The following is a 14,763-nucleotide window of genomic DNA, read 5'->3' on the forward strand; positions in this document are numbered from 1 at the left end:
TTGGATTTTTAATAGAGATAGGGTTTCACCATGTTGGTCAGGCTGGTCTCCAACTCCTGACCTTGTGATCTGCCTGCCTTGGTCTCCCAAAGTGCTGGGATACAGGCGTGAGCCACCGTGCCCAGCCCAAACTGGGCTCTTAGGTGGAAGCTTTCAGAAAGAATCTTCCAGCTCCATTCAGGTTGTTGGTAGCATCCAGTTCCTTGCAACTGAGGTCTTGTTTCCTATGTGGCTGTCACTCAGAGGCCACTTGCTGCTTCTAAAGGCCATCCACATTCCTTTTCATGTGGTCTGCTCTATCTTCAAAGTCAGGAATAGTCCAACAAGTTCTTCTCATGCCTCATCGAATCTCTCTGACATAATCTTTTGCTCTCGGCCAGAGATAACTCCCTGCCTTTAAAGGACTCTCTGTATCTTAAGGTCAACTAACTTGGGACTGTAGTTATACCAGCAAAATTGCTTCATTGCATTGCCTAGATTCGTGTCTGGGATAGAAATTTCCACGGCTACCTTTAAAATTCTGCCTACTGGCCTGACACAAACAACCCATACTTGTAATCCCAGCACTTTGGGAGGCCGAGGTGGGTGGATCACAAGGTCACGAGATCGAGACCATCCTGGTCAACAAGGTGAAACCCCGTCTCTACTAAAAATACAAAAATTAGCTGGGCATGGTGGCATACGCCTATAGTCCCAGCTACTTGGGAGGCTGAAGCAGAATTGCTTGAACCCTGGAGGCGGAGGTTGCAGTGAGCTGAGATCATGCCGTTGTACTCCAGCCTGGGCAACAAGAGTGAAATTCCATCTCCAAAAAAAAAAGAAATTCTACCTACCACATAGATTCTATAAACCTATCTTAAGGTGTTTGTCACTGTTTATTAATTAAATAACAATTATTTATTGGCCTTTTACTAAGTACATCACATCAGTTACGGTTATGCTAAATGGAATCTTACTTTTCATCTGAAAGATGTTTCAGGTGCTTCAAACTTGAAATCTACTGCAGGCTAAAAAATTTTTTTTAAGTCAAACATTTTCTTTTTCTCTTCTCTTTTTTTTTTCTTTTTTGAGATGGAGTTGTTGTCCAGGCTGGAGTGCAGTGGTGCGATCTCAGTTCACTGCAACCTCTACCTCCTGGGTTCAAGCTATTCTCCTGCCTCAGCCTCCCGAGTAGCTGGGACTACAAGCACACATCACCCTGCCTCGCTAGTTTTTGTTATTTTAGTAGCCATGTTGGCCAGGCTGGTCTTGGATTCCTGACCTCAAGTAATCCCCACCTTGGAATTACAGTGTTGGAATTACAGGCACGAGCCACCATGCCCAGCAAACATTTTCAATAAATGATTAAATATAACATATTTAAATAGCTGTTTCAAAATTTTTCAATGAAGACAGTAACAGAATGTCTTCATTCTGTTTGTAAGCAACACATACTACTTTTTGCCTCATCTCCACCTAAAGAATAGAAGATTAATTGCCATTCTTCCTCATCTCATTCATGGAGAATGTCCATCACAATGAGTCGCTGTTATCCATTTCCACATTCATGATGATGATCTCTCCTCTGCCCTGCATATCTGTTTTGTTCTCATCTGTTTCTGGAACTCTGATACATGTAATGACTTCCTATCCATGTTAGGCCATTCTTGCATTCCTATAGAGGAATACTGAATCTGGATAATTAATAAAGAAAAGAGGTTTACCTGACTTGTAATTCTGCAGGCTGTACAAGCATGGCACCAACATCTGCTTGGCTTCTGGTGAGGGCCTCAGGAAGATTGTAATCATGGTGGAAGGTGAGAGGGGGAAGTGACATCTCACATAGTGAGAGTGGTAGCAAGAGAGTTAGGGGGGTGGTGCCACACACTTTTTAAACAATCAGGTATCTCATTCGTTAACTCAGAGTAACAACTCACTTATCACCAAGGGGAATGGTGCTAAACCATTCATGAGGGATCACCCCAGTGATCCAATCACCTTCCACCAGGCCCTACCTCCAATGTTGGGGAACACATCTCAACATGAGATTTGGAGGGGACAAACATCCAGTCTATGTCACCATTCATTATACCTATCAACATGTTACCCACAGCTCAAGGCTTTGCTCAAATCTTCCTTTCACCATGCCCTCTGACCTACATTTGTTTCTAAGTAACCCCTTTGGCAATCAGTAATATCACTGAGTTATATCACTTGTATTTCAGTCTTGTGTGTGTATGCACATAAATATGTAGTTATGACAGTGTTTTAAAAAAAATTACCCCAAAATATTTAGCATAGGACAGGCATTGAAAAATATTTATGTTTTTAGATTGCTCTGATTAGAAAAATCTGACAGCTTCCCATAATTTCCTGCTGTTAATACTATCTCATTATCAGATTCTTGAATTTAAAAAAAAACAGGATTTTAACTAACAAAATATATAATCACCTGGTTATTGCGGATTTGTGGATGGGCTTCTATCTGAAGCTTTTAAGAAGGGTATCTCTGGTCAGGTATTGATATTACCAAGCAAATAATAATACAGTATTATTCTGGAGCTGAGAGGCATTTTTATTAGTGACTTAACTTAGATTTTCTGTGTCTATCCATTTCATCCATTTTCTTTCTCTCAGTTTTTGGAGGATGACAGTAACCACTCACCAAAATTTTCCTTGTCCATAGCAATCAAGTTGTGACTGGAAGCAGTCGCCCAACCTGGAACTAACTTTCCCAGCAGCCGTCTGTGGCCATGTGATTTATTTTTGCCGACAAAATACAATGGGAAATATGGTGTACTAGTCCCTGGTGTAGCCCTTTAAGGTCCACACCTTCCTTCCCTACCCCACTTCCTTTAACTGGACCAAAGAGATATTGAGCCCTTAGGAAGGCTGACTCTCAGATGGAGGAGCTTGGGGTCATGATTTTCCATGTGGAAGCGCGTTGCTGCTGACTTGGAATATTCCCCCTGCCTTCTGTGTGATAAACTTCTATTAGGTTTGAACCACTGTAATTTAGAGTCCATTTGCTTCAGCAATGAAGTCTCTCATAACTAGTGAAGTTCACTTTCGTATTCTTGCAAGCATCCCATAGATATGTAGTGTAGCTACCACAGCATGCACTTATTTAGAAGCCATCCAAAGTGGGTGAGAGCTAAGTGAGCACTGAGGAAGATACCCCCCACAGCTCTGACTCTGAGGAATAGTTATTTTCATCTCTGTGAGAAAAAATAATTAGAAGAAACTATTTTTAGTCATGGAAAGCAGATATTCTAGTTAGCAATCACCTTGAGACAATGCGGTTTGGGTTTATGAGTTTGTGGCTTATAGTCACAAAGTCTTGCTATCTTGCCCATCTCTGCCTCATCAGAGAAAGTAGAAAGAAACTCAATTCTGTTCTACCTAGGGCGAGAACAAGGCTACTCGCCCATGCTGATCTCTTCTCGTTTGGAGTTCTCTCAAGTGTTCTGTCTTCCAGGAAGTGTTTCCTGACCACCACCTTCTCCCAACCAATGGCTGGATGAGATGTTTCTTCTCTAAGTAGGATTCTTTGTAAATCTCTATCATTGGTTTTACAGCATGACCCCTCAGCCTCGTGGCCAACCTCACACTCATTTATGAACCTCCTGAGTGCAGGGACACTGTTTTTTTTGTTTTTTTTTTTGTTTTTGAGACAGAGTTTCTCTCTTATTGCCCAATCTGGAGTGCAATGGCACGATCTCAGCTCACTGAAACCTCTGACTCTTGGGTTCAAGTGATTCTCCTGTCTCAGCCTCCTGAGTAGCTGAGATTACAGATGCCCGCTACTATGCCTGGCTAATTTTTGTTATTTTTAATACAGAAGGGGTTTCACCTTGTTGGCCAGACTGGTCTCAAACTCCTGACCTCAGGTGATCCACCTGCCTCGGCCTCCCAAAGTGCTGGGATTACAGGCATGAGCCACTGCGCCCGGCCAGGGACACTGTTTTATTCACCTTGTGGTCCCTCTGCCTACGACAGTGCCCTGACATACAGCAGATGGTTTATAAATGATGGTGGAATGAACGGATGAACATAAGAACCTCATGAAATTGTCATAGGCGTTTGAACCAGAGCAACTCCATCTCAAATAGGGACTGAGTAAAATGAGGCTAAGACCTACTGGGCTGCATTCCCAGATGGTTAAGGCATTCTAAGTCACAGGATGAGATACGAGGTCAGCACAAGACAGGTCATAAAGAGCTTGCTGACATGCCGGGTGCGGTGGCTCATGCCTATAATCCCAGCACTTAGGGAGGCTAAGGTGGGTGGATCACCTGAGGCCAGGAGGAGTTCAAGACCAGCCTGGCCAACATAATGAAACCCTGTCTCTACTAAAAATACAAAAAGTTAACTGGGCGTGGTGGCCGGCACCTGTAATCCCAGCTACTTGGGAGGCTGAAAAAAAGACCTTGCTGATAAAACAGCTTACCATAAAGAAGCTGGCTAAAGCCCACCAAAACCAAGACGGCCACAGAGTGACCTCTGGTCGTCCTCACTGCTATACTCCTACCAGCGCCATGACAGTTTACAAATGCCATGGCAACATCAGGAAGTTACCTTGTATAGTCTAAAAAGGGGAGGCATGGACTCTCCCTGAACTCTTCCTGAACGAGATCCAGGAAACCTCTCTTGAGGTCTGGATCTGGACACCTTTCCTGTAACAAAATGTTACATTCTGTTTATTCCCATAGGACAAAACTTCTATAATAGTTATTGCTGCCATCATTTCCAAGCCTCCTCAAAATCTTTTTATTTTCCCATTACCATGCCTCATTTTCTCGTGGTTGAGACTTACACTGCCTTGTCTTAGATCAGTCAGGTCTATTTGCTCTCTTAAGATATTTCTTTCCAAAAGTCCCTCTTGATTATTAATTTTTAATATTCTCAATCCTTTACTGCATTGGATACAGTGTGTCAAGAGATAGGGCTGAGTAATGGAGAGACTCCTGGACCAGAAGTCAGGAAATCTTGAGCCTCTTTTTCTCTTTAAAGGCTTCAGTAAAATGCCACAAAAAAGGCAACTGTATAACAATAGTGTGTGAATTAGAAAAGAAAAGTTATAGAACCATTCTTCAGACAAAATGCTGCTTACCGATAAAAATGCATTCGGAACAGATCAAAGTAGACCTTGATGTGGGGCCTCTGAGAAGCAGAATTTGAAAAACACAAGCCTAGATCATCTCAAAGGTCCCTTTCACCTGTAAAAGCCTGTGGTTCTATGTAAATTAATTGCCCTGAATTAAAAAAAAAAATCTGTAAATGACATGATCTTTGGTACACTCAAATTTGTCTAACAAGGAATGGTACTATGTTAGTTGTGATTCTAGTAAAATTATCTTCTGTTGACATAACTTTTACAGGGTCATTTACAGAGGCAGTGTGGTACTGTGGTTACTAGCACAGACTTTGGAGTAAGACACAAACTGATTCAGTCCTGACACTTCCACAAACTGGCTACGTGATTGGAGAAAGCAACTGAGTCTCAGTTTCAGTTTCCTCACTGTAAATGGGGAAGAGAATGCCTGCATTACTGACTGGAGGACAACATGGGATATTGCACACAGATCATTCGGCATGATGTCGGCCTGTGCCACATCTTCTGTAAAGATTAACTATCATGGCCTGGTGCAGTGGTTCATGCCTGTAATCCAACATTTTGGGAGGCCAAGGTGGGAGGATCACTTGAGCTCAGGAGTTGGAGACCAGCCTGGCCAGCATGGTGACACTGACTCTGACTCTCTCTATATATGAAACCCTGTTTCTCTCTCTCTCTCCCATATATATATATATGAAACCCTGTTTCTCTCTCTATCCATCTATCTATATATATATAGAGAGAGAGAGAGGGAAAGAGGTGTCAGAGTCTCTATATCGATATAGATATCTATAGAGAGAGAGGTGTCAGAGTCTCTCTCTATATGTATGTATATATATGTGTGTGTATATGTGTGTGTGTGTGTGTGTGTGTGTGTGTGTGTGTATGGATTTATTTATTTATTTTGGGACAGAGTTTCACTCTGTTATCCAGGCTGGAATGCAATGGTGTGATCTCGGCTCACTGCAGCCTCCACCTTCCGGGTTCAAGCAATTCTTGTGCCTCAGCCTCCCAAGTAGCTGGGACCGCAGGTGCACACCACCACGCCAGGTTAATTTTTGTAGTTTTAGTAGAGACTGGGTTTGACCATGTTGGCCAGGCTGGTCTTGAACTCCTGACCTCGAGCCATCCACCTACCTCAGCCCCGCAAAGCGCTGGATTTACAGGTGTGAGACACTGTACCTGGGCTATTTTTTAAAAATTGAAATAAAAGCTAGCTATAAGGAATTTCACAATCATTATTTCATGTAATCCTCACAATACAAGTGTTCGCTATTGTTATTTCCAGGAAATATTGAGTCTCAAAGAAATGAAATGACTTATCAAAGTTTAGCCAGTGAGGGCAGAATGATGTTCTTTCCGCAGCCCCATTCAGAGTTTAAGTGAGAGAAAGAATGATGGTGCATTCAGGGAGGGGAAAATGAAATGGAAGAGTCCAGGTTGGTAGGCAATGGGACAAAACCCGAAGACCACACAGGGATGACCAGACAAGGTAGGAATGGGGAGGAGGATTCTGGAGACAAACTTTACTGACTTGTAATAGTGTGTGAGACTGAAACACTGTCCAAACATGGCACAAGCCAGATGTTATGGTGACCTCTCCACCCACGCAATTCCCCATTCCACAGTGGGGACAGGGCTTCTCTTGCATTGCCAGCTCAGGCTTCTGCACATAGAATATGCTCACTGGGCTGGGTGTGGTAGCTCACACCTGTAATCCCAGCACTTTGGGAAGCCGAGGTAGGCAGATCACGAGGTCAGGAGTTCGAGACCAGCCTGGCCAATATGGTGAAACCCATCTCTACTAAAAATACAAAAATTAGTTGGGTGTGGTGGTGCGTGCCTGTAGCTACCAGGAGAATTGTTTGAACCTGGGAGGCAGAGGTTGCAGTGAGCTGAGATTGTGCCAGCCTGGGGGACAGAGCAAGACTCTGTCTCAAAAAAAAAAAAAAAAAAAGAAGATGCTCATTGAACATTTGCTAAGTGATCAGGATAATGAGGCTTCTCTCTTTTGATTTTTATTTTTAATTTTTATTGAAGCTTCTCTTTTTATTTTCCCTCCTCTGACAATTTGAAAGACTCTTCCTTGTCCTTAAAATCATGAAGAATAAAGGACTTTGCTTCTTCCTTCCTCAAAACAAAGGGAAGAATCATCCCTGAAGATTCAATTTGGTACAAAGTGACTGATCGATCCTGACAGTTACTCCATTTACTGTATTTTAAACAGCAGCTCCGGCCTCCTCTCTGTCTTCCTCCTCTTTATCCCAACACTGAAGTCATGGTTCCTAATTTAGGCCACCGTCATAATTTCTACCCACAGCAAGCTGATGTCATTGCAAGCAAACATAGCCCCAGAGTACTCTGAAACAAAGAGTCAGAGACCCAGGAAAGAAAATCAAGGAATATGTTCATTCCTCCCTCAATTTCCTGCCCAGGCAATTGCTTATTGTTCTAAAGTATTGCAGAGCCTGCTCTTTCACAAGAATATTTGTGGTTCGGAAGCACAATGCAATGACACAGACTGAAATCTCCTTATTTCTACAGTGTGTTTCAATCTATATCTTTAAAGTGCAGGAGGATACACAGGTGTTGATCTTATTCCCTTTAGTAGATTCTTCCATGTACTGGAGTTGTTATCATGTGGAGAAAATTACAAAACAAAGAACAAGAAGGGTTCAATAATTACAGAACGGCCTGTCCCCATTACTTGTGTGAACCCCCCACTGTATCACAGGAACAGCATGTTAAATCAATAGAGCCTCGAGCTGTTAATTTCCAGAAAGGAAGAGATGATTGAACTAGAAAATAGTCTATGTCACTTCTTTGCCTATAGGGAACAGAAGTCCCTTAATTTGGGTCTTTTTACAATTAGGTAAGTTCCAGGAAGATTATGAACCACATAACCAAATTTCTAAGGTTTTTTGTTTTTTTGGCATAGGGGTAGAATGCTTTGTTGACACAAAGCTACAGTTTTTGTATAGAAGTTTTTAGTGAAAGGTGGTAAGAGGAATAGGTGTTTTTATAGGTGTATTTCAGTGAGGGGTGATGAGGGTGGGGGGCTGGGCTGGGGCTGGGGAGATGGAAACACACATAAAAGTTAGAAACAGGTAGACCTCACACCTTGTGTTACTTTTTATTTCATGTGCTCTCCTGCTCAGGGCTTTGCCTCTGCACTGACAGCTGATAGGAGGAAATGCTGCTTGTACTTCATTTTTTTTTTTTTTTTTGAGACAGTGTCTTGCTCTGTCGCCAGGCTGGAGTGCAGTGGCGTGATCTTGGCTCACTGTAAGCTCCACCTCCCGGTTCAAGCAATTCTCTTGCCTCAGCCTCCTGAGTAGCTGGGACTACAGACACATACCACCATGTCCAGCTAATTTTTATATTTTAGTAGAGATGGGGTTTCACTATGTTTGCCAGGATGGTCTTGATCTCTTGACCTCATGATTCTCCCACCTCGGCCTCCCAAAGTTCTTGGATTACAGGCGTGACCCGCCGCGCCTGACCCTTTTTTATTTCTTTGATACAGGGTCTCACTCTGTTGCCCAGGCAGAGTAAAGTGGCACAATTGCAGCCTTGACCTCCAGGGCCCAAGCAATCCTCATACCTCACAGTCGCCCAAGTAGCTGGGACCACAAGTATGCACCATCACATCTGGCTAATTAAAAAATTTTATTTGTAGAGCTTGAACTCCTGGGCTCAAGTGGTCCTCCTGCCTTGGGCTTCCAAAGTGCTAAGACTGTAGGCGTGAGCCACTGTGCCTAGCCCACTTGTACTTCTTACTGACTCATGGCCATCTTTTTCATTCTCTTCTAGGCTGGGGTTGGGACAGAGGCTGCTTGAATTGCACAGACCCATGATCAATGATGTTTGATCGTGTTTGCATGATCGAACATTTGCAGGGTTTAGTGAGGACCAAGGTGGTCAAATAAAGGATAGCTTTTACTGAAAGTCTCTTTGTGATGCCACTTCTTAGTGGGTCTGCTCCTTGTGAACTATAATACATGTATCTTCTGAATTAGCTTCGAAAAGAATAGATATACAGATTGTAGAAATCCACAGAGTAGAGAAGTAGGCATTTTTCAAGTAAATGTCTCTTGATTCTAATTTTCTTTCCTTTTTTTCAGGGTTAATTCACTTTATTTTTCTTGTTTTAAAAACCCTATGTTGGTCGGGCGCGGTGGCTCACGCCTATAATCCCAGCACTTTGGGAGTCCGAGGTGGGTGGATCATGAGGTCAAGAGATCGAGACCATCCTGGTCAACAAGGTGAAACACCATCTCTACTAAAAATACAAAAAAAAATTAGCTGGGCATGATGGCACGTGCCTGTAGTCCCAGCTACTCGGGAGGCTGATGCAGGAGAATCGCTTGAACCCAGGAGGCGGAGGTTGCGGTGAGCTGAGATCGCGCCATTGCACTCCAGCCTGGGTAACAAGAGCGAAACTCCGTCTCAAAAAATAAAATAAAATAAAATAATAAAAACCCTATGTTGTAGCCACAGCTGGAGCCTGGGTCCTCTGTACAGAGTCTCTGGTGTGGGTCTTGGTGGTCAGTGAATTCCTGATAGGGAGACTTGGTGAATACAGTCTCCCTCCAGAGGTCAGGGTCAGATAGCTATAGGTCTTAGAGATGGCCTCAAAGGTGGCCTTGGCGAAGTTACCCAGGATGGCAGTGCAGCCCTTGGCTGAGGTGTAGCAGTCATTGATACCAGCCATCACCTGCAGCTTCTTGGGCACAGGCGTCGAGTTGATGCCAGTGCCCCTGGGCTTGGGAATGAGGCACACCAGCACAGAGCCACAGTGGCCTGTCACCCTGCAAAGGACGGTATGGGGCTTGCCGATATTGTTCCCCCAGTAGCCTCTGCACACGGGGACAGTGGAGAGCTTGGCCAGGATGATGGCTCGGCGGATGGCTGTGGCCACTTCCTTAGAGCACTTAACACCCAGACCCACATAGCCATTGTAGTCTCCAGTGGCAACAAACGCCTTGAACCTGGTGCGCTGGCCAGCATGGGTCTGCTTCTGCACCCGCATAATCTTCAAAACCTCGTCCTTGAGAGAGGCCCCAGGAAAAAGTCAATGATCTCAGATTCCTTGATGGGCAGGGAGAAGAAACAGATCTCCAGGGACTTGATCTTTTTTTTTTTTTAATGATTAATAGATGATTTAATTGAGGTAATACATGTAGTCATCATTGCCAGACTTAATATGAGAGACTAAATGTTCGATCCAATTTTCCTTCCTGGATAAGTTTTTCTTTCTTATCCCTGTCAGTTTTGAGAATATAATACCACAAGATGAGGGGCCCAAATCCAACCACAGCTCCCAGGGGTGAGTTTTTAGGAGTGGCTCTGCAATTAGGATAGACGTTTGCTCTTGCATAGGCCCAAAGAACCAAGGCAGGATTTACGACGAGGCCTCGGCGGTTGGAGTCGTTGTACGGAAGCAGGTGCTCTTGTTTCAGGAGGGCTCTAATGGCCAACCGCTTGACTTGTGCCCGCCGGGTTTCCAGAGATATATCATATTTGGTTGGGTTGAGGGTCTGGGGCAGAGTGGCCAGGCGTGATGGTTTATACTTTGGGAACGATATCTTGGCGATTCAAGGCACAACCACACCTGCGTGATTCTCCAGGGACTTGATCTTCATGCCCTTGACCAGGTGGCCCAGCTTAGTGATGGGCATCCCCTCCTTATCCTCGCCTGGCCCCATTCACGGCCTTGACCTGGGCCCCGGATGCCACCACCGAAACCTCATCAGAAGCCACCGAGGTTCCCCATCCCAGGGCCCCAGGGGCCTCCACCCCTGCCCTCCCCTCTTGCTGCACCAATGCCATCGACCATTTGATCTTTTCTCAGAGAAGAAGGATTCTAATTTTCTAATAAGACATTGTTCTCATTCTGTTTTATGACCTCTTCAAACTAAGAGTCCACTGCATCTGGCTGGGGATTCATTTCTTATCTTAAAAAATTTCTTTAAATTCTTAGACTGGCCTTGAGTTCTAAACTGCTTTCTCTGAGCTATTCCCCACGAGAAGTAAAAGCAACTTCCCATTGGCTTCTCCCTCTACCACTGGAATAAATACGAAGGAAGAGAAGGTGTATCTGTATCCCCATCACCCCCCAGAGGACTTCCTGCCTCCCAAGGAGCAACTGGTCTCCTCTGGGGAGGTGCTGGAAGGCGGGCTGGGATTTTGAGATCAGGAAGAATGTGCCATCATCCCAGCCTCATTGTTTCTCCTCTGTCTTTCCCTGCTCCCTGACACTTGATTGAGCTGAGCTAGTCCTCACCAGGACAAGTAAGTGAGTAGCAGCCACCTTCCACCCTCAATCCCCTCAGTTGTCATCAGGGAAAACAGTCTGGAGGCCCAGGGGCAAAGCCGGTGACCACGTAGCATGTGAGATGTGGTGCTTCCTCACCCAATCTGTCCAGGGCTGCCTTCACTCTAGAGTGATGACTCTTACTCTTTGATGCATCTGAATTCTCTGAAGAGCTTGTAAAAATGCCCAGTCCTGGGCCTACCTTAGAGCACCTGAAGCTAGACCTCTGGAGATGCGGATCAGGCAAGAGTGTCTGCCGAAGCTTCAAGACTGAGGGTAAGAATGTGCTTCCTAATGCCCAGTGCTGGCTTAAAGCACTTGGCAAGCCTGCCCCTCTGAGCTGGGCCATGAACTCAGCCCATCCCAGCTAGATGCTGCCATGCACTTTCACTGAGCCTCCTGCATTCACTTTCTGTCTTCCCTGTCTTGCTTTTCATCAGTCTTGGTTGCTGCCTGGCTCCTGCTCAGTTAGCATTTCCTCCCTAGACAAAGGCTCCGACCTCAACTCTGCCCAGCTCTGCTGTCTCTCTGCCTTACTGGCCAAGGCCACGGTGACCCACATAAGCCTCTCTCATGACTGACCACAAGCCCATAAGCCTATTTGGAGCCTCTCCTCCCGCACATTCTCATCCAACAATATTGAGCATCTACGATGTGTTAGGCTCAATGCCAAGTGCTTTGTGTTATTACCACGTTTAATCCTCACAACTGCTTAGGAGGAAGTGTTACTATTTCACAGTGAATGAGACAGAGATCCTGAGATGATACTCATGCCCAGGGTGTGTTAACCTACATTTGGTTTTCAAACACAGACCTGGTTGATTCTGAGGCCATCGTCTCCCCATTACAGAGCTGCTCCTCAGCTAAAAGAAACCTGGTTTCTGCCTCAAAGTGTTTCCAGTCTAGTCAGGGAGGCAGACCCGGGAGACAGGCGTGAGGTCAGAGGAGACTGAGAAGGTATGGGCGCAAGCAGGAGTGGCCCTACCCAGAGAAGGGTTCCTGGGGAAGAGAATCGTTTGAATGGAACCCCACAAGATGAATAAAAGTTGCCCAGATGAAGACATTGAGAACCCCAAGTGCACAACTGTTGGAGCCTTTAAGGCTCTTCCAGGACTTACCAGATAATGACATGATTGGACAATGACATGGGTACAGGAAGGGGCAAAAAGTGAAGATGAACAAGCAAGAGGAACAGATCATGAGCATTCAAGTCATGCTAATATGTTTTGCACTTTATCCTGGGGACAATGGGTAGCAATGAAGGAGTTTGAGCAAAAGGGACATCAAATCGGAATTGCATTGAGGAGGAAAGACTGGCAAAGAACATGTACCACTAGAGGCAGGGAGAACAGTTAAGAGGTTATAGTGCAAATTCTGATGAGAGGTAACAGTAACTGGAAAGAAGACATTAGTACTGAAATAGCAGGGAAGGAAGGGAATTAGGAGCAATTTAGGAGCCAGTGCAACTGAATTTGACCAGAGACTAAATATAGTGGGTAAGAGGAAGGAAGAAACAAGAATAAAGAGTATAGAAAGAGGAGCAGGTTGGAAAAAAAGAGTGAGTTTCTTTGGACATGTAAATAAAGGGGCCCAGTGGGCAGCTGGATATGAAGGTCTAAAGTCCAGGAAGGGACCTACGCTGGAGATCTAAAAAAGGCAGTTATCGATGGGCGCGGTGGCTCACACCTGTAAATCCAGCACTTTGGGAGGCCGAGGCAGGTGGATCACAAGGTCAGGAGTTCGAGACCAGCCTGGTCAACATGGTGAAACCCTGTCTCTACTAAAAATACAGAAATTAGCCAGGCATGATGGTGGGCACCTGTAGTCCCAGCTACTCGGGAGGCTGAGGCAGGAGAATTGCTTGGACCCAGGAGGTGGAGGTTGCAGTGAGCTGAGATTATGCCACTGCACTCCAGCCTGGGCAATAAAGCAACACTCCATCTCAAAAAAAAAGCAGTTACCCTGTTGCTCACTGACTTCAAAAATGTAGTAAGGCACCCACGCAAAGCAGGCGGGATGAGGTGCGCTGCAGCTGTAATCACTGCTACAAGCAGCTCCACTTTCCCTCCAGAGCTTGAAGCCTATTTTGATCCCCTGCTTGCTTATTCAGGGCCCTGATACCCTGCCTTGTTCTTATCAGTTTCTTTTCCTTAAAGAACACATATTCTGGCAGGGCATGGTGGCTCATGCCTGTAATCCCAGCACTTTGGGAGGCTGAGGCAGGCAGATCACTTGGAGTCAGGAGTTCGAGACCAGCCTGGCTAATATGGTGAAACCCCATCTCTACTAAAAATACAAAAATTAGCCGGGTGTGGTGGCATGTGCCTGTAATCCCAGCTACTGGGAAGACTGAGGCAGGAGAATCACTTGAACTCGGGAGGCGGAGGTTGCAGTGAGCCGAGATCGCACCATTGCACTCCAGCCTGGGTGACAGAGCAAGGCTTCATTTCAAAACAACAACAAAAACACATTTCTCTCTGTGCCCTCATCCACTTGCTGATACAGTCCGTGAGTGTTCAGCTCTTCCAGAACCACAACTCTGCTGCATCTAATTCCTGCCTTATTGTTGCTGCTTGGAATCTCTCCCTGCTCTGCACCACCATCCAAGTAAGACCCCCTGGTATCACTGTTTGTCCAAGCTTTCTTTGCCCTTTGGGTACCACATCTTGAATAGACCGAGCTCTGCTGGAGGCCAGCCTCTGGGATTGGGTTCATTCCTTCCAGCCCAAGTCCTATACCCAAAGTAGGCAGGATTCTCCCTGTTTACTCTCCTTCCCTTTTGTCACAGGGTTGTAGCCTGATTCAGCGTCCCTGACTTCACAGCCCACAGAACAGGATGGCAGGCCCCATGCGGATGGTAAGGCTGGGGCTGAAACTGATGAAGCATTGGGGTAGGTGGAAGCCTTCTCTGTCTACCCAGCTGCATGGAGCAAAGGAAGAGGAAACAGCAGAGGCTGACAGAATGGAAAAGTGGAACACCAGAATTTGCTCCTAAGGGAGCCTGGCTGTGGAATACCTTAAATTAGAAGTCTTAGAAGATGTGTTAGGGATCCCTGTTGCCTTGGCTGGCTTTGGGTGTGGTTCTTTCAAACAGAGGATGATTGGTGGAGTTTTTCCAGCCCTATAATTCTGCTTGTGATGAGGTAGAATTAAAGCTGAAATGTGAGTTCATAAATTGTCTAGCTGGTGAATAATAGAGTTTAAATCTCCTTAAAAAAAGTTAAACATGAAATCACATTAAAATTCATAGCCATCTGCCTAGAGTGATCTAATTTGAAAATCGAGCACAATTAATTTTTAATCCTAGGTCAGCTTTCCCCATGCCACCTGTCCCTCTCCTCCTCACCTCCCC

General features: G+C 45.2%; 2 pseudogenes across 1 annotated transcript; both read right to left on the reverse strand.

Moving 5' to 3' along the window:
* Positions 1-9,578: 9,578 nt before the first annotated feature.
* LOC100393105 (small ribosomal subunit protein uS5-like) lies at positions 9,579-10,776 on the reverse strand (annotated as a pseudogene).
* LOC108588099 (NADH dehydrogenase [ubiquinone] 1 beta subcomplex subunit 4 pseudogene) lies at positions 10,230-10,692 on the reverse strand (annotated as a pseudogene). The gene has a single exon (XR_013526794.1). The product of XR_013526794.1 is annotated as an NADH dehydrogenase [ubiquinone] 1 beta subcomplex subunit 4 pseudogene (transcript).
* Positions 10,777-14,763: the final 3,987 nt, after the last annotated feature.

Source organism: Callithrix jacchus, chromosome 14, assembly GCF_049354715.1.
Source record: "Callithrix jacchus isolate 240 chromosome 14, calJac240_pri, whole genome shotgun sequence".
NCBI classification, from domain to species: Eukaryota; Metazoa; Chordata; class Mammalia; order Primates; family Cebidae; genus Callithrix; species Callithrix jacchus.